Below are 23,769 nucleotides of genomic sequence, written 5' to 3' on the forward strand. Positions count from 1 at the left end.
ACTCAGTCCTGCCACAGCAGCTCACTTGTGTTTCTTTCCTTCCTACCAGCAAGATCTGCTGCCTCTTGAGTAAAATGCTGAGTCAAGTATTTGGCAATAAGAATCTCTTTAAATAACTGAAGTGTAACCTAATTGTCACAGAGAAGAGCAACATCAGCCCAATAAACCAACTGCTGTTTAAAACGGCTCCACTTAAAAACATCTGCCCCGTTCGTTGATGTAGTTTTGTATGACAGGGTTTGGGGGCGGGGGGGAAAGGGGAGGAGGGGGGGAGGGATGCTACAGGAAGGTGACTTGCAAGAAGCATCTAGAAGCTTTCTGTAGGCCCAACAGAGTACATGCCAGCCAACTCAAGACCAGATCTGCTGCTAACCAAGGCCGACCCCATCAGCGATGGTCACAGCGCCTGTGGGAATCACATTTAAGAAGTAAAAAAACGCAAGCAGCTGCTTTTTGCCACTAGAGAAGAGAGTGAGAAGATGTAACGAGCTGTGCAGACACCAAGGCCAGGGAAGAGGCAGGAAGGTGTCAGAGAGAAAGATGCCTCTGCAGCCCATGGAGAAACCCATGGTGGAGCGGGTGTCCCCCTGCAGCCCATGGAAAAGGCCAAGATCCCATCTGCAGCTCATGGAGAGGCCCCATGCTAGAGTGGGGGGAGACATATAGGAGATGCTGTGACTCACACTGGAGCAAGTCCCTGCCAGCACCTGCAGCCCATGGAGAAAGATAGAGACACAGAGATGAGAGAGAGACCCACGCTGGAGCAGGTTTGCTGGTAGGGTGGGGGGCGGCTTGCAACTCCAGGCTGGAGCAATCCAGGCCTGAGAGACGTTCTGTGATTCACGACTGCACCCCATAGCAGTGACCTACACTGGGGCAGCTGGTGAAGAGCTGAAGCCCTGTGGGAAAGGACTCATGTTGGAGAATTTCATGAAGGACTGTCTCCCGTGGGTGGGACCCCACGGTGCAGCAGGGTAAGGGTGTGTGGAATGCCACCCACTCACTCCCATCCCCCCCACCCCTCCCCCAGCTAAGGAAAACAACTCATGAGGAACTGACTGAAACCCCCATTCCTCATTCCCTGCCCCTCCCTGTGCCACAATAGGGGGGAAGAAGGGAGCAAAATCATGGCTAAAGTTGCTAAGAAGGGAGGGGTGAGGGAAGGTGCTTTAAGATCTGGTCACACTTCTCATTACCCAACTCCGGTGTCACTGGGTGTGCAGGGCAGTGTCATAAGTTAGTTTTCTTTCCTTTACTCTGTGCTGAGTCTGTGTTGCCTGATATGCTGATTGCTGAATGATCTCTCCCTGTCCCTATTTTGACTCCTAAACCTCTCAATATAGATTCTCTCCGCTGTCCAGGTGAAAAGGGGAGTGACAGAGCGGCTTCAGTGGGCGTCTGGCCTCCAGCCAGGGTCAAACCACCACAATTATGTACAACTCTGGATCCTTGTGTAGGTATTTGCCCAGCCAAGAAGAAAGTGGTCTTTCAGCTACTTTGTACAGTGTTTCAAGACATCAAGGGCACTGCAGGCAGCATCCTACATCAAGATGTGCTTCTCCTCTCTTTAGAGGTCAGCCAGCATCGCTGCTGATGCAGCCATCTAGCCATTATGAAAGCCCTGGAGCATTACCCAAACACAGGGTTGGAGCAAGTCTATACATATGTAAAGGGTGAGTGTCAGGAGGATGAAGCCAGACTCTTTTCAGTGATGGCCAGCAATAGGACAAGGGGCAGTGGGTACAAGCTGGAGCATAAGAGGTTCCATGCGAATATAAGGAGAAACTTTTTCACTGTGAGGGTGACAGAGCACTGGAACAGGCTGCCCAGAGAGACTGTGGAGTCTCCTTCTCTGGAGACATTCAAAACCTGCCTGGACATGTTCCTGTGTGACCTAATCTAGATGGATCCTGCTGTGGCAGGGGGGCTGGACTACATGATCTTTCAAGGTCCCTTCCAATTCCAATCACTCTGTGATTCTGTGATTCTGTCACTTGCAAAGAATTCACAAGATGAGCCATAGCAAAAAACATACATGCTGTCAACACCCATCATCCTCAAACAAGAAGGTTCTTGTGACCTCTGAGAAAACACAAGACTAAAATACACATATATATCAACCATCAGCAGAAACACCCATCTGAAGTCTGGAAAGGTCAGAGATGGAAGACATATATCATCCCAGGCAGAACCTTCCTGCCTTGGCTCATCCAACTCCTCCCTCACCATGGCAGAATGACATGCTTATAGTCTGTCCTAGAGGTTGAGAGAAACAGTCTGCTGAGGTAGCCAACCCCTCATCCCAGACAAAGGGATTAAAGATTCAGCCACAAAAAGCTCCTCTTGCAACTATGAAGACTCAAACATGCACCTGTATTAATGCAGCAAGTATCCTGAAAGGAGAAAGCACCAGAGTCAGAGGCTGAAGACTGACTAGAACACAGGTATCTTGCTAAGTGACTTAAGGTTACATAAAACAACCACCATTTGTATACCATCAAGCTGATGAAATATATTAAAGCAAACCCCAAAACATACTAAAATGAAAGCCTCTTCTCTAACTTGCTTGAATATGTTCAATGCTGACAAGCATATACCTAAGAGCCCTGTGTTTCAAAGACATGCACATACATTAAGCAAAGCCTAGAGAACCTTTTGTATAATAACTTAACTTTGTGACCTCTGTGCTGAACAGATATGTGTTTGATACATATGTATGACTACTGTGAAATAAATAATAAAAAAGATTACAGTTAATATATAGACTATATATCACTCTAACGTTTATGCCTGCTTTGAAAGATGATTAAACAGGGGCTTTATAAATTTAAAGAAATTAGTTTCAATAAGCTGATAGCCTCCCAGCTTTAGTTTTATAGCTTTGACACAATCGTAACACAGTCCTAAGCCAAGAAGCCGCAAAGCCATATATAAATGTGTGTGAAGCTGTCCTAGATAACCTTACAGGAGAAGGGAAGGGGAGAGCAGCTCCAATCTCATTTTCTATTAACTCTCAGGTCTCTGCATGAACATGAGTAATAACCTAAGTAGTAAAGAACAAACAGCCAGAAGCAAGGACCAGGGTAAGAACAAATCATTAAGAAGTGATAAGCACCGAGGGCCCTAACTTAGCTAAAGGCAGTAAAACTGCACACCCACAGGAATGAAACCACCTCATGTCTCCTTAAAATGAATCTGGTCATATAGTTTTAGTGCTGAGTAAGTGACTGCCTCAGTGTGACACCTGAGTGTCTATTAGAAAGCACAGTATTTCATCTGTGTGCTTAGAGGTCTGATAACCTATTCTCCCAGGTGCAGCTCTCTCCCTCCTAAAATAGGAACTTGCACAGCAAATTAATCTTTGTGCACCATTTTGTTTTCCATCTCTCCTCCTCTTCCCTCCTTCCACTCCTCCCACCTATTGTGAAAGATCAGCAGGAAAATATTGAAACAAAGATGGAAATAAATTCCTGACAGCGGGAACACCCCGAGTCTGGTTTGGCTCACACAACTGAGTTTATGATGTGGTGAGTCAGCAACTGGTGTCACACACCTTTCCAGAGATGGCTTTTTGTCCACACAGGTATGTGTGAAAGGCTCATCTGCCCCGGGAGCAAACACTGGAAACTCACTTAGACAGTGCAAAGGGATTTCAATTCACAAAACCATCAACAGCCCACTCAATTTACATGACAGATGGCCAGCTGGGAGAGGGAAAACCAACAAAGACACAAAGCAGTTCAGGGCTAACTCATTTCCAGCTTGTCTAAGTCTCATTAGTGACTGCCCCATGCAATGGACTGCAGTCATCCTGTAACTACATTTGACTACCTGCTTGCCAGGAGCAAACACAAAACACCACTGCATCCAGAAAGTCACTGACTATACAAAGCATTCCTCTTCAGAAGAAGGTGACCCCTACACCTAAACTAAGGAGGGCATTTTCTAGGATAAAAGAAGGGACAGAGCCAGATGTTTTCACATTCCTTCCAGGCATCTGCAATTGCCAAAGCATTTTTCACACACTGTGCTTAAATGTTTCATTGGTCAATGTGGTGGTTCAGCCCCAGACAGTGACTGAGCACCACACGCTGCTTGCTCACTCCTGGAGAAGAAACAGACAGAGCCTCTGTGGTTGGGATAAGGACAGTTTACTAACCTGCCTGATGCAAGGATGGACAGACCGACTGACTCAATGCCCTGACCACACTCAAACTGTCCTAGAGGCACCAAGCTCCTGACCCTCCCCAAGCAGCTGCTTTTATGGGGGAGTGATGTCAGGTGGAGTGGGAAACAGCCCAGGCTAACTCAGCTCACCTGTGCTGGCTGCCTGAGGAGATTGGGTCTGGCCTGGCCAGAACCAGGGCAGTCACTAGTGATCCAAAATTCACATACAGCTTAAAACTTCACTTTGGTTTCTGAGCTTAAAGGAATCAGGGTCTCAACTCTCAGTTGGGTCCTACTCTCGGAAGAAAACACATTCACACTAATACACCACTAAAGGGAACCAAACTGTTAGGAATAAATGTTATTCAGAGATTAGTATGCAAAAGTGGGCACTAAAACATAATAGGTGAAATATCAGCTCCAAAAGCAGTGAAAAACTCACAGCATGGTTCTGAGAAGAATGTAGCACCACACCCTCAACAGACTGGTTTTGAAGATGGGAAGTTCTCAGGAAGGGAGAAGGAAGCTTATTTTTCAGAGCTAGCCACAGAACTTGAAAAAGGAATCTTTTAAAAGCTGTGTGGCCCGCTGATTACTGTATTGGAGAGCATAACTACATGAATAAGAGAGATCTTTGTGCAAGCCCACTTCATACAAGAGGTACACAGCACACGAATAGGAGACTCAGAACTCCTTGGCTTCAGGATCTTAGCATCTTCACAGCTCTAAGATGAAGAAAGAGATGGTTCTCAAACATAAACAGCCAAGTTTATACAACAAGGAACTCCAATCAAGGACCCAAATCTCAGAATTCCACTCCTCTTTGCTCCTTGAGCAACAGAGAAGCAGGCATAACACCATATACAAAGAAATCTTTGCAACCAAAAAAATGAAACTTTTTATTGAGAATTACATTTGGGAAAAGTTAGTGAAACTTTTCAGCTAGTGGTGGAAAAAGCTTTAAGAGCCAACGGGGCAAATTTTTTGAGACCTTTCCTTACAAAGTGTATCTTAAACTTCCAAGTTAGGTTCAAATAGCCAACTGCACTTGAATTCAGGTGTGTCTCTTCTCAAACATAAACAAAGCAAATCAAAAGAATATAAAAGACAAGACTGAAATAAAGGGAAGGAAGGAGGGAAAAAAAAACCCAAGTAAGAAGGAAACAGAGAACAAAAGGAAGACACACTTGGACAAAGGATGTACAGCAGAATGTACATGACTCTTCCAGAGGAAGAAAAAAAGACCAGACCAGGAGATTATCTTTTTGATCTGTGTTTATCAGTAAAGCACCAAGGAATTTCCAATCATGAGCCTGAGATCTCATTGCACTGTATTAAGTAAACAAAATCACTTAAAGCACAGGACATGGATGTGAGAATTGCAGTGCCAGCTGCAATGCTGTGGACCAGTTGGAGGTAAATCAGTGCAAATGAAGGATGCTATAAAATCAGCGAACCGGGAAAACTCAGCCTCCATCTCTCTTTTAGACTTTCAAGGATACAAGAGGGATGACATCCAATTCAGCACCAAAAAGAAAACCAGTGAAACTATTTCCATCTGTACACACAAATGATGCCTCCTCTCCCAGTTAGAACGAAGCCTCAAATCCAGCAAGAAGGCAGTACACTACTTCACACCACAAGAAGTATGCAGATGGCACCCAGAAAAGAGAATACAGTGGTTCCCCTGAAAGCATGCATGACATCAAGGTCAAAGGAGGAAGGAATGTGGCACGAAAATGATCTCAGGCTGTCAGAGAGCAAGCCAGGGTACAGAGCTTTAGTACAAATGCTTTTACACTCAGCAGACAGGAAAGTTGTTCAATTGTAAATTATTAAAAATTTATACATATTTCTGTGTTTGCAAGGGAGGAAAAGTTATGCACTCCTTTGAAACATCCTCAGTGTCTTCTAATGCTCCAACCCTTCTAGGCAGAGGCACCACACTACCACACCACCTACTACAGACAAGGCGTTGCTCTGCTCATGGTTAGCAGACAGGGTGAAAAGTGAGGAGGGGAAGTGGACAGACTGTATGGCAGCCAATGCCAAACCATTAAGGCTTCCATCTACATCAGTTCACACCACAGAGTCAAGGACAGAGATGCTCAAGAGCACCCTCACTACTCTCAGACCACTCTTACAAGAGACTGGAAAAGGCTCATTTCCTTTTCCTACTTAAAGCCACCAAAATAAATTTTGTTCATAGCTAGAGCTTTGCCTACCCCACACAGCACAGTGCCAGATAGATACACCCAATGGAAGCAATGCCTGTGCTTAGATTTAAGCACATCCTTAACTCCTGGCTGGATGAGCACTTTCAACCATGCATCCCTATGGCCCAAGGATTTCTATTTGAACTTTCCAGAACATGATCATTCTGCCTGTGATAAAGGACAGCAACACCCTGCTCATTTCCCTTGCTGTCAGTACACTGCACAAAACAAAAATAGAGCTTTCTCAACAGCAAGGTGGAGGACACTGATATAATTTTCCCCCTCTGATAGCTATAGTGTATTAACAGGCTTGAATCACGAAAAGGGGGGAACTATCCAAGGGAGAAGGAAAAGAAGTGGGGGAAAGGATACTGCAATAGAACAATGAAATAGAGATTTCTCAACAGCAAGGTGGAGGACACTGATATCATTTTCCCCCTCTGATAGCTACAGTGTACTATTAACAGGCTTGAATCAGGAAAAGGGGGGCACACTCCAAGGGAGAAGGAAAAGAAGTAGGGGAAAGGATACTGCAATAGAAACAATGAAATCCATTTGCAGATCACATACAGTAAGAACATCTATATCAAATGTGATCTCAGAAGAACTGACTAGGATAATTCCTTGTGCATTTCCAGGTATTTCAGCCTAAATATGGAAAATACACATTACTCCAAGTTTATGAAGGGCTTAGTTTTATCAGTACTATTTATACACACTTTCTTGGTTCATTTTAGGCACATCGTTGATCCTGTACACAGGCTATAAATACAAAATGCACAGCAGTGCATTTATGTGTCACAGAAACAAGGTTTTTAAACCAACAAACTCAAGCGCTCCCTGATTTTAAAAGACCACAGTTCCCTACTTTTTAACACGCTCCTAAATTATATATGGGCTGTGCATCCCTTCAGACAAATGAACACTGATAAATTACATTCTGTCTCTAGCCAGGCACTTCAAGCAATCTCCACCCTCCCACCTCCTCCTCACATGAAATAAAGATGAAGCACCGCACATCATCAGTCACATCGCAGACCCGTTCGGAAGCGCCTCTACCTGGAATAACAGAATAGATCTGTCAAGATCTTCATCAGTCTCCACCATCAGAAGCTCAAATTTTTTCCTGCAATGGACCCTGGCAACCCTTGAGAGGGTGCTGGCTTGTACATGCCCTATGCAGCCAGCATTACACCAGACTGCATCCGGCCCCTCTCACAAGTCTCTCCTGACAGGGTTGCTCTCATTCCTAACCAGCTTTATCTTTTATGCCTGGACAAATGATTTCAGCTGCATCTGTGGGCTGAGATATGTTTAACCAACAGTGTGCTCCATGACCTGGCTGTTCCCCAGCCACGTGCCGACTGGAATGCTGCCTGAAGTATTCAAGCATAAGAGGTGGGCTTAACACACACACCGTTTCCAACCCACTTCACTACCCTTTTCCCAGCAAGCTCGTTTTGAGTTAATTTAATGCATTTAAGGACTGAAGTCCAGCCTCACCTCCCTGCAGTGCCAACAAACAAGGTAGAGGCAGAGAGTTTGGCCACATTCCATCTATGGGGTTTCCTCCAAAGCCCACTTCTCTGGCTGTAGCTGAGCTGATGCCTGATCTGTACAAGAACAGCACTCTATTCAAAACAACCCACCATCACCACGGAGAGCTGCTATACCCTCAGACTGATCCTTGCAAACCCCAATCCTTCCCCTACAGGAGCACAGGAGCTGGATCACTTCCAGGTGTCCTTATCTGAGACTCACAAAATACAGAATTGCAGAAGATCAGAGTAGGAAACAGTGGCTGCTTCTTATATTCAGGCTCTACCAGCCTGCTTTGCTTAACACAACATCTCCACAGCTACTGAAGGGCACACACAGTCCCCAGGCCAGGAAGTAGCATGCAAGAAAACAGGAATAAGTAGAGCTAAGTAAATGCTTTTGAGCTTCTTCCTTAGGAAACTGCACCATGAGTTCTCTGAGCTTGGGGACTGCCATCTTCAGCTTCAGATCCTCACAGGTGAAAGTTTTTTTCCTTTCCAAGGGCAACTTCCAACTTCTTCAACATCTAGGCAGGATCTAATGAGCAGGAAGCCCCGATAATGACCGTGGTTTTGAGAGACACATGGTGGGGGGGGGGAGAAGAGTCTGCATTCAGAACTACACCTGGATGTGCCTTTGCTGTGCAATCTCATCTCTCTTTACAAACAGGCTTCTTTCCAACCTGCTCATAAGTAGCTGTCCTATGCTTCCTACCAGTACTATATAAACACTAAGAACTTCCAAAGTTCAAACACAAATCACTTCTTTAGTGATCTGGCCAATTAAAAAATGAAGAATGATAGCAAGTTGTGAAATTTGTCTTGTCACCAGCCTAATTGCTATTCCGAGCTTCAAATTATGGCAAGGAAAGGGGGAAAAAATAAATGAACAAAACTGAACTGTTTATAGCTTGTTTGGGTTGTGGCTTACAAAGTACAGCATTATCTTTGTCAATGTGTGAGGAAATGCAATTGCACTGTGGACCTCTACATCAAAAAACCCCCGCTTTAATTAATTATTTGACTATTAAGCCAGGAAAAAAAGAATTACAGTAGTTATTTCACAGTTGCTTATCGCTTTCATATATGTGCTCTGTCTGGAAAGGTTAGTACTAATTTGCCAAAGATCTTAGATCATTTTACTACATAATTATTAGGATATTAGGATTTAGGATGCTGGGATACTACCATTGTTAGGATACCTGGTGATATCCTAATAAAACCAGAAGTATTTTGAGATCTCTCTCCTACAGAGGGACTGGGAAAGGATTGAAAAATGAAGGAGAGAGAAAAGGCTGCAATTTAAATACGTGTGAGAGCATTTACAGATGGAGAGTTAAGGACAGAGAAAGTGAGAAGCCCAGTGTCAGAGAAAAAAATAGCGACAAAACAAGGAGCAAATTACAGACCTTCCAAGTTTAATTACAGTACCTTAAGTGCACTTAGATGTACTTGATTTAAAGTTCACTCATTCACCTTTCTTTACTAAAAAAAGTCAACCATAGTACCAGAAGTGAAATCCACCAATCAAGAGCAATCAAGGTTAACATTTTTAAAACTAGTTCTGCCCCTCTCTTCTTTTCACCAAGCTTCCAACTTCCCATCTCAGGGCTGTCAGTAGTTGTCAGCACATCGTATGAGAAACTCATCTGAACATACAATATAACTTGACAGGCAATACATCAGAAAACCTAGATGTGACAACAGCAAATTCCACCAGATGGTCCTGGATCATATCCATCCATTAAAAAAAAAATTAAAATTTGAAAGGAAAGAAACCATCCCCTCCACCACCACAGAAAAAGAGAACTTCTGAAGAAAAAAAAATAAATCTTGAGTATATGTGCTGTTTCACCTTCTGTCCTATCCATGCTGGAAAAGGAGACACACAGTAGCTGCACCTCTTGTCCTCATCAGCTTGTCCTGTCCTTAGTAGCAACGTGTGCATTTCATCCTTCTACCCCAAGAAAAGGCTCCTAAATAAAGACACCACATCCATTCAAAGGCAGTATGTGCTAGTAATAATGGTGCTTTCCAATTGATAAAGCTCGCTCTCAGTGACTCTGGAGCCTGATCCTGCTCCAACACCAATATGATCTCCAGGGACACCAAACCCAAGCCATTAACCCTGGGAGTAGCTGTGAACTTGGAGTAATTCCCAAACTCCTCATTTCCCACCCTTCCCAACCACCTGTTGCTCTTGCAGGAGGCACAGATTCTGCTTGGGTTCAAGCTGCCTACAAACCTCACTGGGCCTTTGTAATGGCCCTTTTGGGAGAGACCGTGGACGGCCTTGTCCACTGTCAGCCACATGATACTGGGAAGGGAGCCAAGACCTGCAGGTCAAACACTGACTGTCCAGGCCTCACCTCAGCGTGGGGGAAACTGCCCTCGATACATCTGAAGCTCAAACCACCTTCCAGCAGGTAGAGAGGACAAACTGCTCCTGATTCTGGCCTCAATTCCCCACAAAACAGTGAGGAGGCAGGCACAGGGTCAGGACTCTGTGCCACCCCCTGTGAGGTCAGCACAGTCCCACGACACATACCGACAGGATGAGAGGCAGCTCTGGGATTAATTTGCTGCCAGGAAAACACTGAAGCTGTCACGGTGCTCCAGGTGAGCATCACCAGCCTGGCCACAGCAGCAGCTCAACTGGGACAAAAATGACAGGCCTATGAAACATAAATCAAACCCGCGCAGGCTGTCACCGCTCAAGCAAGACCTTCAGTGACACCATTCCTTGCTCCTGTCCTGCCCCTGCCTTCAGTAGCTGTGAGCAGATGTACGTTTTGCTCAGAGAAAAATACTTGTAACTGGAAAAAAATACCACGTATCCTCACTGTCCCAATTACACACGCTCTGAGTTAAAGGCAGGTAGTCAAATATATGCTAAATCAGTAGAGCAAGGAGATAGGAACCTGGGGGTTGGACTAGGTGATCTCCAGAGGTCCCTTCCAAGCCCTAACCATTCTGTGCTTCTGTGAACGCACACAGGGAAGGAAGGAAGACTGTCATTTTACCAAGCATTTAGCCAAACAGGGTAGTGCTTCAAAGTTCTTTGGAAATCTGAAAGCTTCTTTGAATATAAAGTTGTGGCTGTGGTGCAAAGCACATCTACTCTCTGCCAGTGCACAAGCTGCGCTCCATGGCTTAGGACTGAAGAAATCTCTTTGGGTCACAGTGGCAAAATCAGTTTCCACTAAGACATTAGACTGAGCCTTCAACAAAGGAGTGTTTCTGTATATTCCAACTATTTTCCTTCCATTATAAATGCTCCTTTGCTGTTACACAAAGCGCACCCATGTCCTGAGTGAGAAACCCATCTGAGTGGGAATACTCCAGTGCACTGGCAGGGAACTGGGCTGTGGTTGTGCTTCAGACACTGCAGCAGACGGGGCTCCAGAGACTGCTAATGAAAAGGGCACTTTGACAGTGGCTAATGGCCACAAGGTGACTTCTTAAGGAGCAGTTTAATGTCCCCATCCAATCCATTTTACCATTATCACCTTTAGCACAGAGAGGAACCAGCATCACAAACCTGAGCACAAAGGGCTCACGAAAAAAGCCAATTCCCCCTCCTCCTTAAGCTTCAACAAGGAATATCCAATTTTTTACCCTTTGTCATTTTAACATAAAAGAAAGGAGTCAACGACATCTTCAGGTTTTGCTGTTGCACACCAGTGGGGTTTTCAAATACTGCAGAGGAACTTAATTACATTCACAGAGACTTTTGACTGGAACTTAAATGTTGTGACAGCACATAATAGTCTCTTAGAGATAAGAAAAATAGGCATTTAGCTCAAAATGTTATATTCTGATTAAACATAAAACGGACATGATCTTTTTAGTGGAGTGCCTTTTGTCATCTAGCACTTTTTTCTATAAATAGCAGACTAAGATTTTTTCAAAGCATCAACTTTTGATAGAGAAAAAACCAAACAACTTAGTATTTAATTGTTTTCAGCAGAAACACTGTTAAAACAGAAGGCATAAGAATAATATGTATTTAATAAAACTGGCAAAATGTCACCTCCTCCCATTTTGATATTTAATTATATCTCATTAGGCAAGCAAAAAAACTGCAAATCAAAGTCCAAGAATCAGCTGTTTATTTATTTATAGACATTTATATAGCGCTGATCACCATAGCAACCAGGAACCTTTTTTTCCTCTTCAAAGGAAAAGTTGTAATTTTGAAATGCGATCCTTTGATGTTACAGTGCAAATAGCTACTTATGTCCTATGCTACAAACACTTAGGCAGGTGCTTAAAGTACATGAATAGACCTAAGTCAAAGGCCTGGTGAAAGACATAGAAACAGAGAGAAGGAGTAAAGAAGAATGTGAGAAAGAGGGAAAGAGTAAAGGTCCGTTGGGTCCTATAATAAGCCATGACCTCTCTGGTGCCTTTATCCTGTAACAGTATGTGCTGAGGACACAGGTGAATATTCTTGAGCAAGGATTTCTGAAAGGATAGTAGGTTACAAATGAGGCTGCAGAGGGATGACTTTTTTTGAGAGGTCAGTGTCACAGTCAAAAAGTACAGCTCCTTTTCCCATTCCCCAGCAATCAGCCATTATCAAATTCCAACAGAATTATAGACCTTTTAAAAAAATGCCATCTGCTCACAAAACATCAAAGAAATGAGTAAATTAGAATACTGCTCCTGCATACACCATAACATGAATCACTAGGTATGTCATGCAACTGCAGCTTCCTTGTGATACTCCTGACGTGCACAAGCATACAACAACTTTTCAGCCCCTCAATAACAGATGGAAATGGGTTTTACACAATACATCTGGTTGCTTCCCACCACCCTATGAATATATAGATTAGGCACATACACAAACTAGTACTTCAGATCCTTTTAAAAGCAAATGAACTTCTAATTGGGACTGAAAGAAGAAAAGAAGTAGTGATCTTTGGCCTGTTATTATTTTGTTATGTAAGAAATCTTCTGACAGATTTCTTCTAGACACAGGAACATGAAGTATTACTTTCAACCCTGCATTTAGTTTGATCCTATAACCTTCATAAACCAATACTGTTACTTAAATAAGGTTAAATAAGTTAAATAAGACACATTTAGTTGTTCCTAGACCAATATACAAGACTGGTGGTTACTCTGTAGTCTTTTTTTCAAGCTGTATTCTAAATAGGGCAGAAGCTGCATGTATGACAGGAGGAAAAGTGACAAGTTCCTTATCTGGAAAAGCACCAGCAGGCACTGCTATCAGAGCAGACCGGCTCTTTTAAAGTGGACTGATGAAGCTATTTTTAAAAACACCTAATAACATCACAGAGGAGAATCTGATCTCTGCAAAGGTGAGCCGCACAGCTCGATTCTCCTGGGAGGCAGCTAATGAAACTGAAACTTGTCAGATACTGACTGCGTCCAGTAATTGGCTTTGAAGGCTCACAGTTTAAATTCCACCACGCTGAGTTCAGTGCCCCCCTCACAGCTTGCTTCAAGCGCAGGCAGAGACGAGGGCTGTCTAGCATGACCAAGTGTGAGTGGCCACCCTTCCACTGCCTACCCTGTCAGGCCCAGTTGCCATGCTTGGAGGGCAAAGAAGGAAATGTATGTTCTCCCAGCACCTCATACCTACCGTGTCACTGAGACAAAGAACTGCAGGGTGAAGAAGGCAGAGAGATGTTGGAGCAGGCTGCGTGGTGATGGAGGAGGAAGGAACACGACCTACTGCAGAAGGTGAAGGAAAGGAGTGAAGACCTAAAAGGAGAAGGAAGAGGGTCCCATGTCATGCCTTCATCCAGCACAGCAGAAATACCGACCAGCGTTAACCCTCAGTCAGAGCTCTGTGCCAACTGTGCAGAGTATCTTATGAACAGCCACTGGCTTCCCCAGGAAGGTGGCCAGCAAAACAGGGGAAGTGTCCCCCATTTCCCCTGAAACTCCCCTTACCCTTCCTAGCTTACTCCCCAAGCTTTACGGACCCACAGACCCATTCTGCCCTCGCTCCAAACCACAGAACTGAGCTCTGCAACCATCCTGGACAGCAACAGAAGAAACTGTTGTCCTGCAGTGTGAGATGGCAAAATTTTGTCTGCACAGATGAGAACTTTTGACTGGTTCTAGCTTTATGGTTTAACGCTCTCCTTTGCGCCACCTTCTTTTTCGTGATTCTTCCTGCCTCCCACTACTTCCTAGAAAAATCTGCTCCTTCACAGCCTAGATACACTCTGGTTGGAAAAGCCATTTTAAATAGAAACCAGGTCTTCTGCCAAGAGAAGTCATCTATGGCTCGGTTATAATTTTAATAAAATGGTAGAAGCTTAAATACCTGCCACTAGTAAAACTATGTTTAAAAACACCTCCTAAAGGCCTTGCTGTGTTAGACCACAGGCCAGTTACAATTCCATTAGAAACTCTGTGGTATGGTAACTAAATGTGGGCTGCTGTCATAGAGAACTGTTTAAACCAACGGCACTTACTGAAGACTTTAAAGCAAAAATTTTTAGGCGAAGGTGGTGAGCATAAGGGGAGCGACAACTAAGTCATCTGAAAATTGAGTATTAAGTTCACAGTGAGATGCAACTCCAGAGATTAGAAATTTAACTGCAAAAAGATTTCCATACAGTCAATGCGTTTTGAACATTGCTTATTAGAGAACAGTCTCTAGGCAATTAGTCCCAAAACATTAACCAGGTGCCTAGAGTGCATGTTCATGGCACACTTCACAAGTGTTGGAAGCTGAACTCCAGCTCTGATGGCAGCTAATTAAAACTCCAAAGTGAGACTCCAAGTAAAACTACCACCTTGCAATCATACACCATTCAAAACGCACTCCTGCAGAAAAATGGACTGCAAGGCAGGTTTCCTGTATCTAGTTCATGCATTTGGGCTCTATCACTTTTTTGCAAATGACACTGCAAAACAAACACCCTGGCATACATCGGAACTGTGGGAAGGAAAAGCTTGTCCCAGAGAATAGCTGCTCTTCTGGCTCTCAGCTAAGTCAAGGCTTCAGCTAACAAGCTGATCTATCAGTTCAAGTGTTTTGAGACTGCTAATAAATGAAGTCATTACTGTTTTATTACCAAAGCCAACAGATTCTCCTGAATCAGTGGTCACTATTTACAAGCCAGCATTTACCAACAGTTACACAGCTACAGTACAGGTGTAAAAACACGGATGTGTCCCCTCACTTGCAAGAATTGTTCGGATACATCATTATCCCCATCACCAGAGACAAGTGCACCCCTTCACTTTTCCAAAGCAGCAGCCATTACCGTAATAACCCGTTTAAGCACTGGGTTGAGAGGGGGTGGAAGGAAGCAAGGGGGGCACAAGCAGCCCAGTCGGCCTGACCTCAGAACATACCCTGAGCTGCCATACGCCCGAGAAACTTTCCCACCACGCTTAGTCAGCACACGGTAATTAAAAGGGGCAGGATGCGATAAAGCCACAGCACCCGTACCCACCGGGGGCCAAACTCAGGAGGACTGCTAAGCTTTCAAAGCTGAAGACAGGTGTTTGGGGAGAATTCAGCCACCACGGAAAACTGCCGGGAGAACGTAATTACCTCCCTGCTCGCCCGGGTAGGCGTTAAACCCGCAGCGCCTCTGACCTCCGGGGAGGTTATTAGTTTTAATTGAACCGTGTTTCCGTGGTGCAGGCTGCTGCCTGCCACAGCTAACCCCTCACGGCGTCGCCCGTCCCCGCTGTCGGCCCGGACCGCACTCCCTCCCCGGCTGCGGGGAAGAAAGGTCTCCGCGTCCCGGGCGTCAGCTCCGCGCCCTGCGATCCTGCCGGGGGGTCCGTGGGTTTATCACATCCCCCCCCCCCCGCCCCGGCCCCGCGCTGTGCCTCCCCACTGCGGGGTCGCCGCCGACCACGGGAGACCTCGCCCTGGTCCCGCCGCCGCCGCCTCCTCTTCACCCACTTGTCCCTCAGAAAAGAGGCGGCAGCCGCCGGGCCCCGCGAACCGCCACCCCCTGAGGGCGCCCGGCCCGGGGTGTCCGGCCCTGGCCGCCCCCGCCCCGCGCCGCCTCACCTGCCGCCCCGCAGGACCAACCGGCAGCAACCGCCAGCTCGGCTTGACTCGGCCCCGCCGCCCCTACCGCCACCTCACGGCCTCCCCGCCCGCGGCGGGTGCTGTCCGCCGAGGGGCCGGGGCGGGGCGGCACCGCCTCCCCCACGCTCCCGGCGGCGGGTGGTGATGGGGAGGGGGCCGGGCGGGCGGCCCCTCGCCCGCCGTGCTGGGGAGCGCGGCGGCATCTGCGCACGCTCAGTGCCTGCCGCCGCGACAGGCATCCTGGGGGATGTAGTTTGCTGGGCCTGGGTACCGCGTCTCCCAGGGCGGGCTTTCTGCCGGGGTCTTTGCTGTGGACCCGCTAGCCCGGTCCCGCCACGCCAGTTCCCACCTCAGTCCGGTGGTTCCCCCTCACAGCTTTCTCCCCAGGCGTGTCAGTCCCTGCCTCCCCACCCAGTCAGTTTCCTTAACCCCTCAGTCGTCTTCATTCCTCACTCCCCTCCTCATCTCTTCACCAGACCTCCTTCAACCTCCACTTGACCCTTCTGCTGCCCCCCCTCTGCCTTCCCACACAGCCTTCCCCCATTCCTCAGGGTCCCTCCCTGGCCCTCTGCTTTCCTCTGCGCAACCAAGAGCCTCCTTGCTTGCTGCTCACACTCCCTGGCCTGTTTCACTCAGAATATATGTGCTGAAGTGGAAGGCAACCATCCTTATTATGAGTAATGGCTTCAAATATATCAGAAAACCCTGACAGATAGGAGGCACCTGCATCTTCACTGGAGGAATCACAGAATGACAATGACAGAATCACTAGGTTGGAAAAGTCCTTTTAAGATCATTGAATCCAGCTGTTCCTGTCCTATGCTAAACCATATCTCTAAGTTCCCTATCTACCCGTCCTTTAAACATATCCAGGGGTGGTGACTCAACCACCTCCCTGGGCAGCCTGTTCCACATCCCGACAACTCTTTCAGTGAAGAATTTTTTCCTAACGTCTAATCTGAACCTGCCCTGGCACAGCTTAAAGGCAGGTTCCTTCCCACCTGGGAAAAGTGTGACAGCAGCATCAGGTCACCTTCACACAGTGGGGTTTGATAAGGTCAGACCTCACCGGAACAACCCCAAGATTATTACAGCTTGAATAAATCACCAAGAACATGCTGAGTCTGATCCAAGAGGTTGAATCGACTGGACATGTGTATGTACAGTATCTCTGTTTGATCCAGCCTCTCCCAAAGTCAAGGGGCTTTTCTCATTCACTTCACTGAGGCTTTTGAATTCTCACAGGAGCTTTCCATTTCCACACCCACACAGTGCTCTCAGTCAATGAGAAGGACAATTAATGGTTTGGTAGCGTCTTTCATGTTAGCTGGTGTTTGTATGCATAATTAAATGCTCCCAGAGTGACAAGATTGCTAAACATGCTTGCAGGAAATTAATGTAAAACTTTAACCGATGAAATGTTTGCCCCCTAAAAGCTGATAGTCGTTTGGGGGAAATCAAATTTAATAGCTTAGTACTCCTTCCTCCAGCCTCTTTTTCTGTCTTGCAGATTTGCTAGCTAATGATCCAAAGAGATTACTTGTGTTCTAAAAGATGCACACAAGAACCGAGCATTTTCAGAGATGCTCGTTACCATTCTAAACTTAATTTCATTACCGTCTCTATGAATTTTAGTGCTGAGCTCCCTTGGACTGATAAGGCAAAGGTCAAGCTTCTGAGATGTGTTCTCCAGAGTTTGCTCAAGAGCTATTACAGGAATGAAATCCACTGCAAGAGACCCCATCTATTCTGTTTCTCGTTAGGTTTGTGAGTTGTATTCTGGTATTAGGGAGACTTCAGGATGCTGGACCCACATCCTCATGACTAGAGCAATGGTGAAAACAGTAATTTTACCCATTTTCATTATCATTTATTGGAATAAAATGTCACTATTTATTTCAACAATGTTTAGAGATCTCTTATTAATTTTCCCAAAGCTTTTCTGCGTAGAAATCTTGACTAAGGCTTCACGAACACCTGTTTGCTTACTCACATAAATGTCATCTGCAGTGCTACTTTTCCTCCTTGCTATGAAATATTTAATGAGCCAGTCAAAAAGCCAGACATTACAGTAATTTGAATTAAGTGGCCAGTCACGTACCACAGGCAATGAATGGCCAAAGACACAGACATAATCGTTCAAGAAAAAAAAAAAAGATCACCCATAAGCTGAAATGTGTTTCTATGAAATATTCATTGGATTGCAGTGATTTATTGTCATGTCTGCTTCAAAATAACCTGCAATGGGAAAAGAGCATAATCTGATAAACTTTTCGTGCAAAATAGTTCATTTGTTATTCCTGGAGTAACAAGTTTGTAGACACACATCTATTTAAGTCTCACACCTATAAGGGGTGGGGAAGTGTTTTCCTTAACACGAATCTTTCCCTGGGATACCTGGTGAAAGCAGTGTGAAAATGCTAATGGTGAAAACAGCTACTTCCAGTGCCCAGACATAGGTGCCTAGTGCTGTTTTAGACAGTTTAAGTTGCCAAAAACCTCTGCAAAAGGCTGGTAGATTTGACATGGGACCTATAAGAGACTCAAAAGGTATAATGGCAGGAACTTGAGTTTCAACATGGTACCACACACTTGCATTGCCTAAATCACTTCCAGCATGACTATTCAGGGAACAAATCAGCTTTTAGAGTCACAGATAGAGGATGGGCTCACAATTAGGATCTAGAACCACTGAGCCACCCTTTGTAGTCCAGTAAAGAGAGCTGTATCTCCAACCTCAAGCAAGCATGGCAGTGTTTCCACCTCATACATCCTCACCTCCTGCACTCAGGTTACAGCTCACTCTGTATGGGCAACCTCTTTGAATGAGAAAATATCAGAGACCTCAATCCTGGAAAGTTGCCCCCATCCAGCAGAGCCACTTGTGTCCCTGCTCATGAACATCAACACACTGGACTGCAGCACTCCAAGCCTTGCTCAGCTCAAGTCAACTAGATCCACCAGCTTCTTTGTTGTGCAATGTTGCCTCAGCTCCTCTGCCTGTTTGCTAACGCCTCTGTTTCCCCCCCTTTATCACTACATCTGCCTGTGCTACACAAATGACATTTGGTGGGCACCAGCGCTGCTAACCTTTCTAGACTGGAGCAGACAGAAGCATCTACACAAGGCAGGATCTTGCTGGGTTTGAACCACCCAGATTTTTTTTAAATGTCAGCTTTATCATATTGATTAGATGGAGGGGAAGGGGACACACGAGCCCAAGGGATGTGGCAGCCTGCCTGCAGGATAGTCACAACGCAGCAGAACTGACCAGCCCAGTATGCAAAACTGGATGAGCACCAGTGATTCAAGTCTTGTAGAAGGTAATACGTGGCATCCATGGAGCATGCTGCTGCCTGATCATTCTGACAAAGAGCACCCTTTCAGCCCAAAATGTCAGAGAGGCCACTTGGGACTAAAGGCAGCACGCAACATTCTGTGCATCGGCTCTGCATATTCTAAATGTGGGCAGCAGAGCGAGCTGAACAAGGGATTTTGAAAGTGTTACCTGCTTCAAATCTCTCTCACAAATTCATGTAATTCACTAAAGAAATGATAATATTTATATCATTCTACCTGAGGTGTACGAGTTTGTTTGGAGGGGATAGACACGTCGTTGCCTCCGATGAGCAAGATTTCATTAAACTGTCATTTGGAAAATGCATGCAGTGACCCCACTCTCTGGAGTACCTGACAGCCAGTAATAGCTGTATCATCATCAGTACCTACCCCTGGTATCAATTTTTCACATGCTGATGTTGAACACATGCAAGAGTAAAAAAAGAAATAAAACAATCTGCTGCTGAGCAACGCTGCCTCTGAAGTGGCTTGTGACTACACACTGGTAAGGGCACTTGGTGTTCTGAAAGCACAGCTCTGATCCCAGTGTTTCGCTCCTTGAGCCCAAGGGCTGGGTAATTGCTGCTGTTGCCAAGGCAGGTGAAGGCTTTGTTTCTCCCCTTGAAGGTAAAATGAGGTGAAATGAGAAGGTGTGCTGTTAAACAGGTAAGGAAATGTGACTGTTCTATAGAAAACCACATTGAAAGAACTTTTAAGGATGTCAATTAAAGCTACCCAGTAGTTCCGTGGTGGTATTAAGTGAACAAAAAGAATGACAAGTCCCATAACCAGGCCACCAGCCTCTGCTTTCTGCCACTGGCAGGAGGATCCAACTGGCTGCAGAGATGAGCAGCACGGAATTTTACCCCCATAATAGGACTGAGTTTAACATATGGACTTTAAGTAGGTGTTCCTCTTAAACACAGAAAAATACCTGTGCTAATCTAATACCGTGATTAAATACAAACCTTCACAATACATAGAAGGAACAGGTAGTTACTAGTGACAGTGAATAAAAAAGACAGGCAAATGGAGAAATTCAGTGACAGTCGGCATCAATAGATGTGCCAAAAGCTCACGAAAGCTCCCTTGTATGATGAAGTGACTGTCTCATGAAATATTAGCAACTATCCAGAATTGGGAAAGTGTGAAAATCTTGTTGCTGTATAAATTATATGAGACACTCCTGCCAATTATAGACTTGCTGCGAGGAAGAGAGACATTGGTAATCATGACAGCGACTGTGTTCGAGTGTCATGTGAATATTCTTGGGCAATTATTCAAATCAATCATTTCTTGTCCGGATAGGAAAGATTCATCACTCTTAGTACCTCGTGTCATTCAGCGACTGAATTGATGATGCTCTGCTATTTCTGGTGTTCTGTAATCTGCCTGTTTTAGATGACAACGCCGTCACGCCTTCAACTGCTGAGGTGGAGAGCTGTCCAGCAGAAAACGGGAGGTGGGACTGGATCCCATGAGAAGCATTACACAAGTCCCAGTTCCTTCTGGCACTGAGCAACGTCCAGCCCAGAGGTGGCTTTGGAAGTGGTAGGAGCGATGTTGGCCATTGCCTTTGGCAGGGTATAAGAGGGAGAATTGGTTGAACATAGGGGGAACACGATGTATTTAATCACTCTTCTTCTGTGCGGGATGGATATAAGACCCGCTAACCACATCTTGTCACCAAAAGACCTCCAGCTTCAGGGCCTCGTATCCCTGTCATTGAGAACGACCTCCATATTTGATGACCTTCCTGCCTCTCTGTTATATATCTTAATATATATGTATCAAGAAGCATAATTTAACAACTTTTTTTTAATAATATGCCCCATCTATTACTTCTGCCTCTTCCCATAACCCCTGGGTGTGCAAAGGCTGATTCCAATCTGTAGCCACAAGGCAATGGATTAAGGCTGCAGACCTGCCTTTGCCAAACCTTAAGCACCCGATTTTGCAAACTAAATAAAACACCACTCACATGTCACTCCTAAAAGTGCCATGGTGATGTACCAGCTGGGTTTCGGTACCACAGGGCTTCCTGCTACTGTTCAAGAAACAAAACTAGCATCAGCAAGCAGTAACTGGAAATGGTGTTTTTTCTTTAGTAAAATAACAAAGCAAAGCTACTCTTCACAGAGGAGTATTTTCCTTATTTTTCTAAGTGTGACTGCAACAAAATAAAATAGTGGTTAACTCTTCAGGCTGTTGACAACGAATAAAGATGGGGTTCACCTCAGCTTTCACACGCTCCACCTCTCTTTAAAAAAGAACTTCTTTCCTTTATTCATGAGCTCTTTAGGGACAGGATTTTAAACTTGTGGTTAGCAGAATATTTGCTTTCCTTATTTTTTAGGCCTGTTTTGTGGCTCCCAAGTAGACACATGTGCCTCTCAGGAAAACATCTGGTGTGTCTAGAATGTATTTTAGGATGCCTAATTTGAGCAGGTGACCATGTCACTGGTTATATCAGTTTCTGAAGTTTAACCTGCTGAGATCTGAAATTCACTGAGTTAAGCAATCCTTTGGAGAGCCTCTCTTCATCCACCTCTTCTGGGTCACCCATCTGAAATCCTGAGAGATTATTAACACTGGTACTGAGCCATCACACAGGAGAGAATTTTGATTTTCCTTTTAAGAGCATTTATCCTGCAGATCACTCTCACACTCTGAAACCCTTCCGCATCTCTAATGACTTGTGATACCCTTCATTCACCTGTGGTTTTGGGGGTGTGTATCCTATTTTTAAGAATTCATATTAGAGGTAAGGGAAACTGTTTTATATCTTACACCTCCATAGCAAAGGTATGAGTTTCGGACATAGAAGATAACCATTCCTTGATGGCTGAGCTGCGACAATAGCCCAGCCTGCTGCTCTTTATACCTGTTTTTTGTACCGTGTGAGCTACTTGATCCAGTGTAGCATAGCCTAACTTCTGTCACATTCATTTAATGACACGTGGATATGAAAGCAAGGAAGTGTTATACCCCCTTCCAAGACTGCAGCTCTCCACTGGCTGTAGTGAGACCTGTGACCATCCTGAAAAACAGTGGCAAACATCAAATCTAATGCCAAGAAATCCTTCCTTTTCACCTCAGTCTTCCTTCGGAGAGATTACTTCCATTTTCATTTTCTGAAAGGGTTCAGATCTTTCTTCTCAGGTGTCCGAAGTGACCATGAAGCAAATATTTATCTCTTCTTCTGAGGGTCAGACTGTGACTGAGAATGGAAACTGTCCTGCTTTTCTAGGTGATCCTGATCCAGGCCAGCTGGAAGACAAACATGCCCACCACCAATCCTGTGTATTTGGTCCCTGTGAACTAGTACACAAGTTATCATAACTGTGCCCTCCTTGGTAGCAGCCCTAGGTATGGCCGAAGTTGAAGAGAACAATGAATTGGGAGGGTTATGGCCAGCTATCGCCTGTTTTCTTATTAAAGCTGACTCCCCTTGTCGGACCCTGCTTGCCCCAGGAAGTGCAGTGCTAGGAGCTCAGTTTTAAATTAACACAGCAAAACAAGTGAAAGCAAGACAAAGAACAAGACTCCACTCTGCTGGGAACACTGGAGCGCAAGGTTGTAACGTGAATTCAGCACCTGTCTGTTTACCAGAGAATTTATGTAGAGGATGGATCGGGGGGTCTCCAGGGCAACAGCAACCTGGGCACTCCTTTCTTCTTTTCTTTCCCTTTTTTTTTTTTCCCTTTGATTTTTTATTTTCTTGTAGACAAAAACATAACATTTGTATGTGTGTTTTGAGCAGGGAATTTGGCTCCTTGCACTCACCTCGCAGAAAGGCAGAGAGTCTCAGGCAACATCGTTTCCTTCCTCTCTCAAAGCATCGCTGGGAGCGTGCCCTGGCTCCCCCCTCCTGCGCTTTGTGCTGACAGGAAAATCATCTCTGGCTGAAGCCACTCTATCTCCCCGCAGCTACATCCCCCTGCGAGCCGTGGCTGCCATCCCCCTGCTCCCTCACTTAGAGATGACACATCCCATCTCATTTATATTATTACAATGATTTCTGTGGGGGTCACCTTCTGCTTCACACCTGAGATGCTATAGAAAATAAAGTCCTTTCCTCTGTGCCATTTGGATTTAAATTGTAGATTTTAAACCTGTCCTTTCTCCTCGAGCCTTTTATTTTCCAGAGCCAGCGCCGCCGCAGTGACAACTCCTAGTGACTGCATTAGAGGTTCCAACAAAAAAAAAAAAAAAAAAAAAAGAGAAAAAGAGAAAAAAAGAAATCACAGGCACATCAAGTCATACGATGATATGATGAGCGAGGTGGATAATAACAAACACGCAGTGCTTCAGTCACCCGCCGGGTCTCTTTCCATTTTCTTCACAGAAAAACTAAACAGCCCACTGTGTGGGATATGAAAAAGGTCATATCAAAAGAACATCTGCACATTAACGTAGCTATTAGCTTCTAGAGTAGCACCCAGTGGTGAGAGAGCTTTAATCTTCT

General features: G+C 45.2%; 1 long non-coding RNA gene across 1 annotated transcript in view; it reads right to left on the reverse strand.

The window, feature by feature from the left end:
• Nucleotides 1-16,033, reverse strand: part of LOC311189250 — a 31,305-nt gene extending 15,272 nt beyond the window's left edge. Inside the window, exons 1-2 of the long non-coding RNA XR_014617157.1 lie at nucleotides 15,942-16,033; nucleotides 13,536-13,657 (exon numbers count right to left, since the gene is read on the reverse strand). This is a non-coding gene — a long non-coding RNA (uncharacterized lncRNA). The remainder of the gene's footprint in view (nucleotides 1-13,535; nucleotides 13,658-15,941) is intronic.
• Nucleotides 16,034-23,769: the final 7,736 nt, after the last annotated feature.

The sequence above is a fragment of the Gallinula chloropus genome, assembly GCF_964237585.1.
Source record: "Gallinula chloropus genome assembly, chromosome: 2".
NCBI lineage: Eukaryota > Metazoa > Chordata > Aves > Gruiformes > Rallidae > Gallinula > Gallinula chloropus.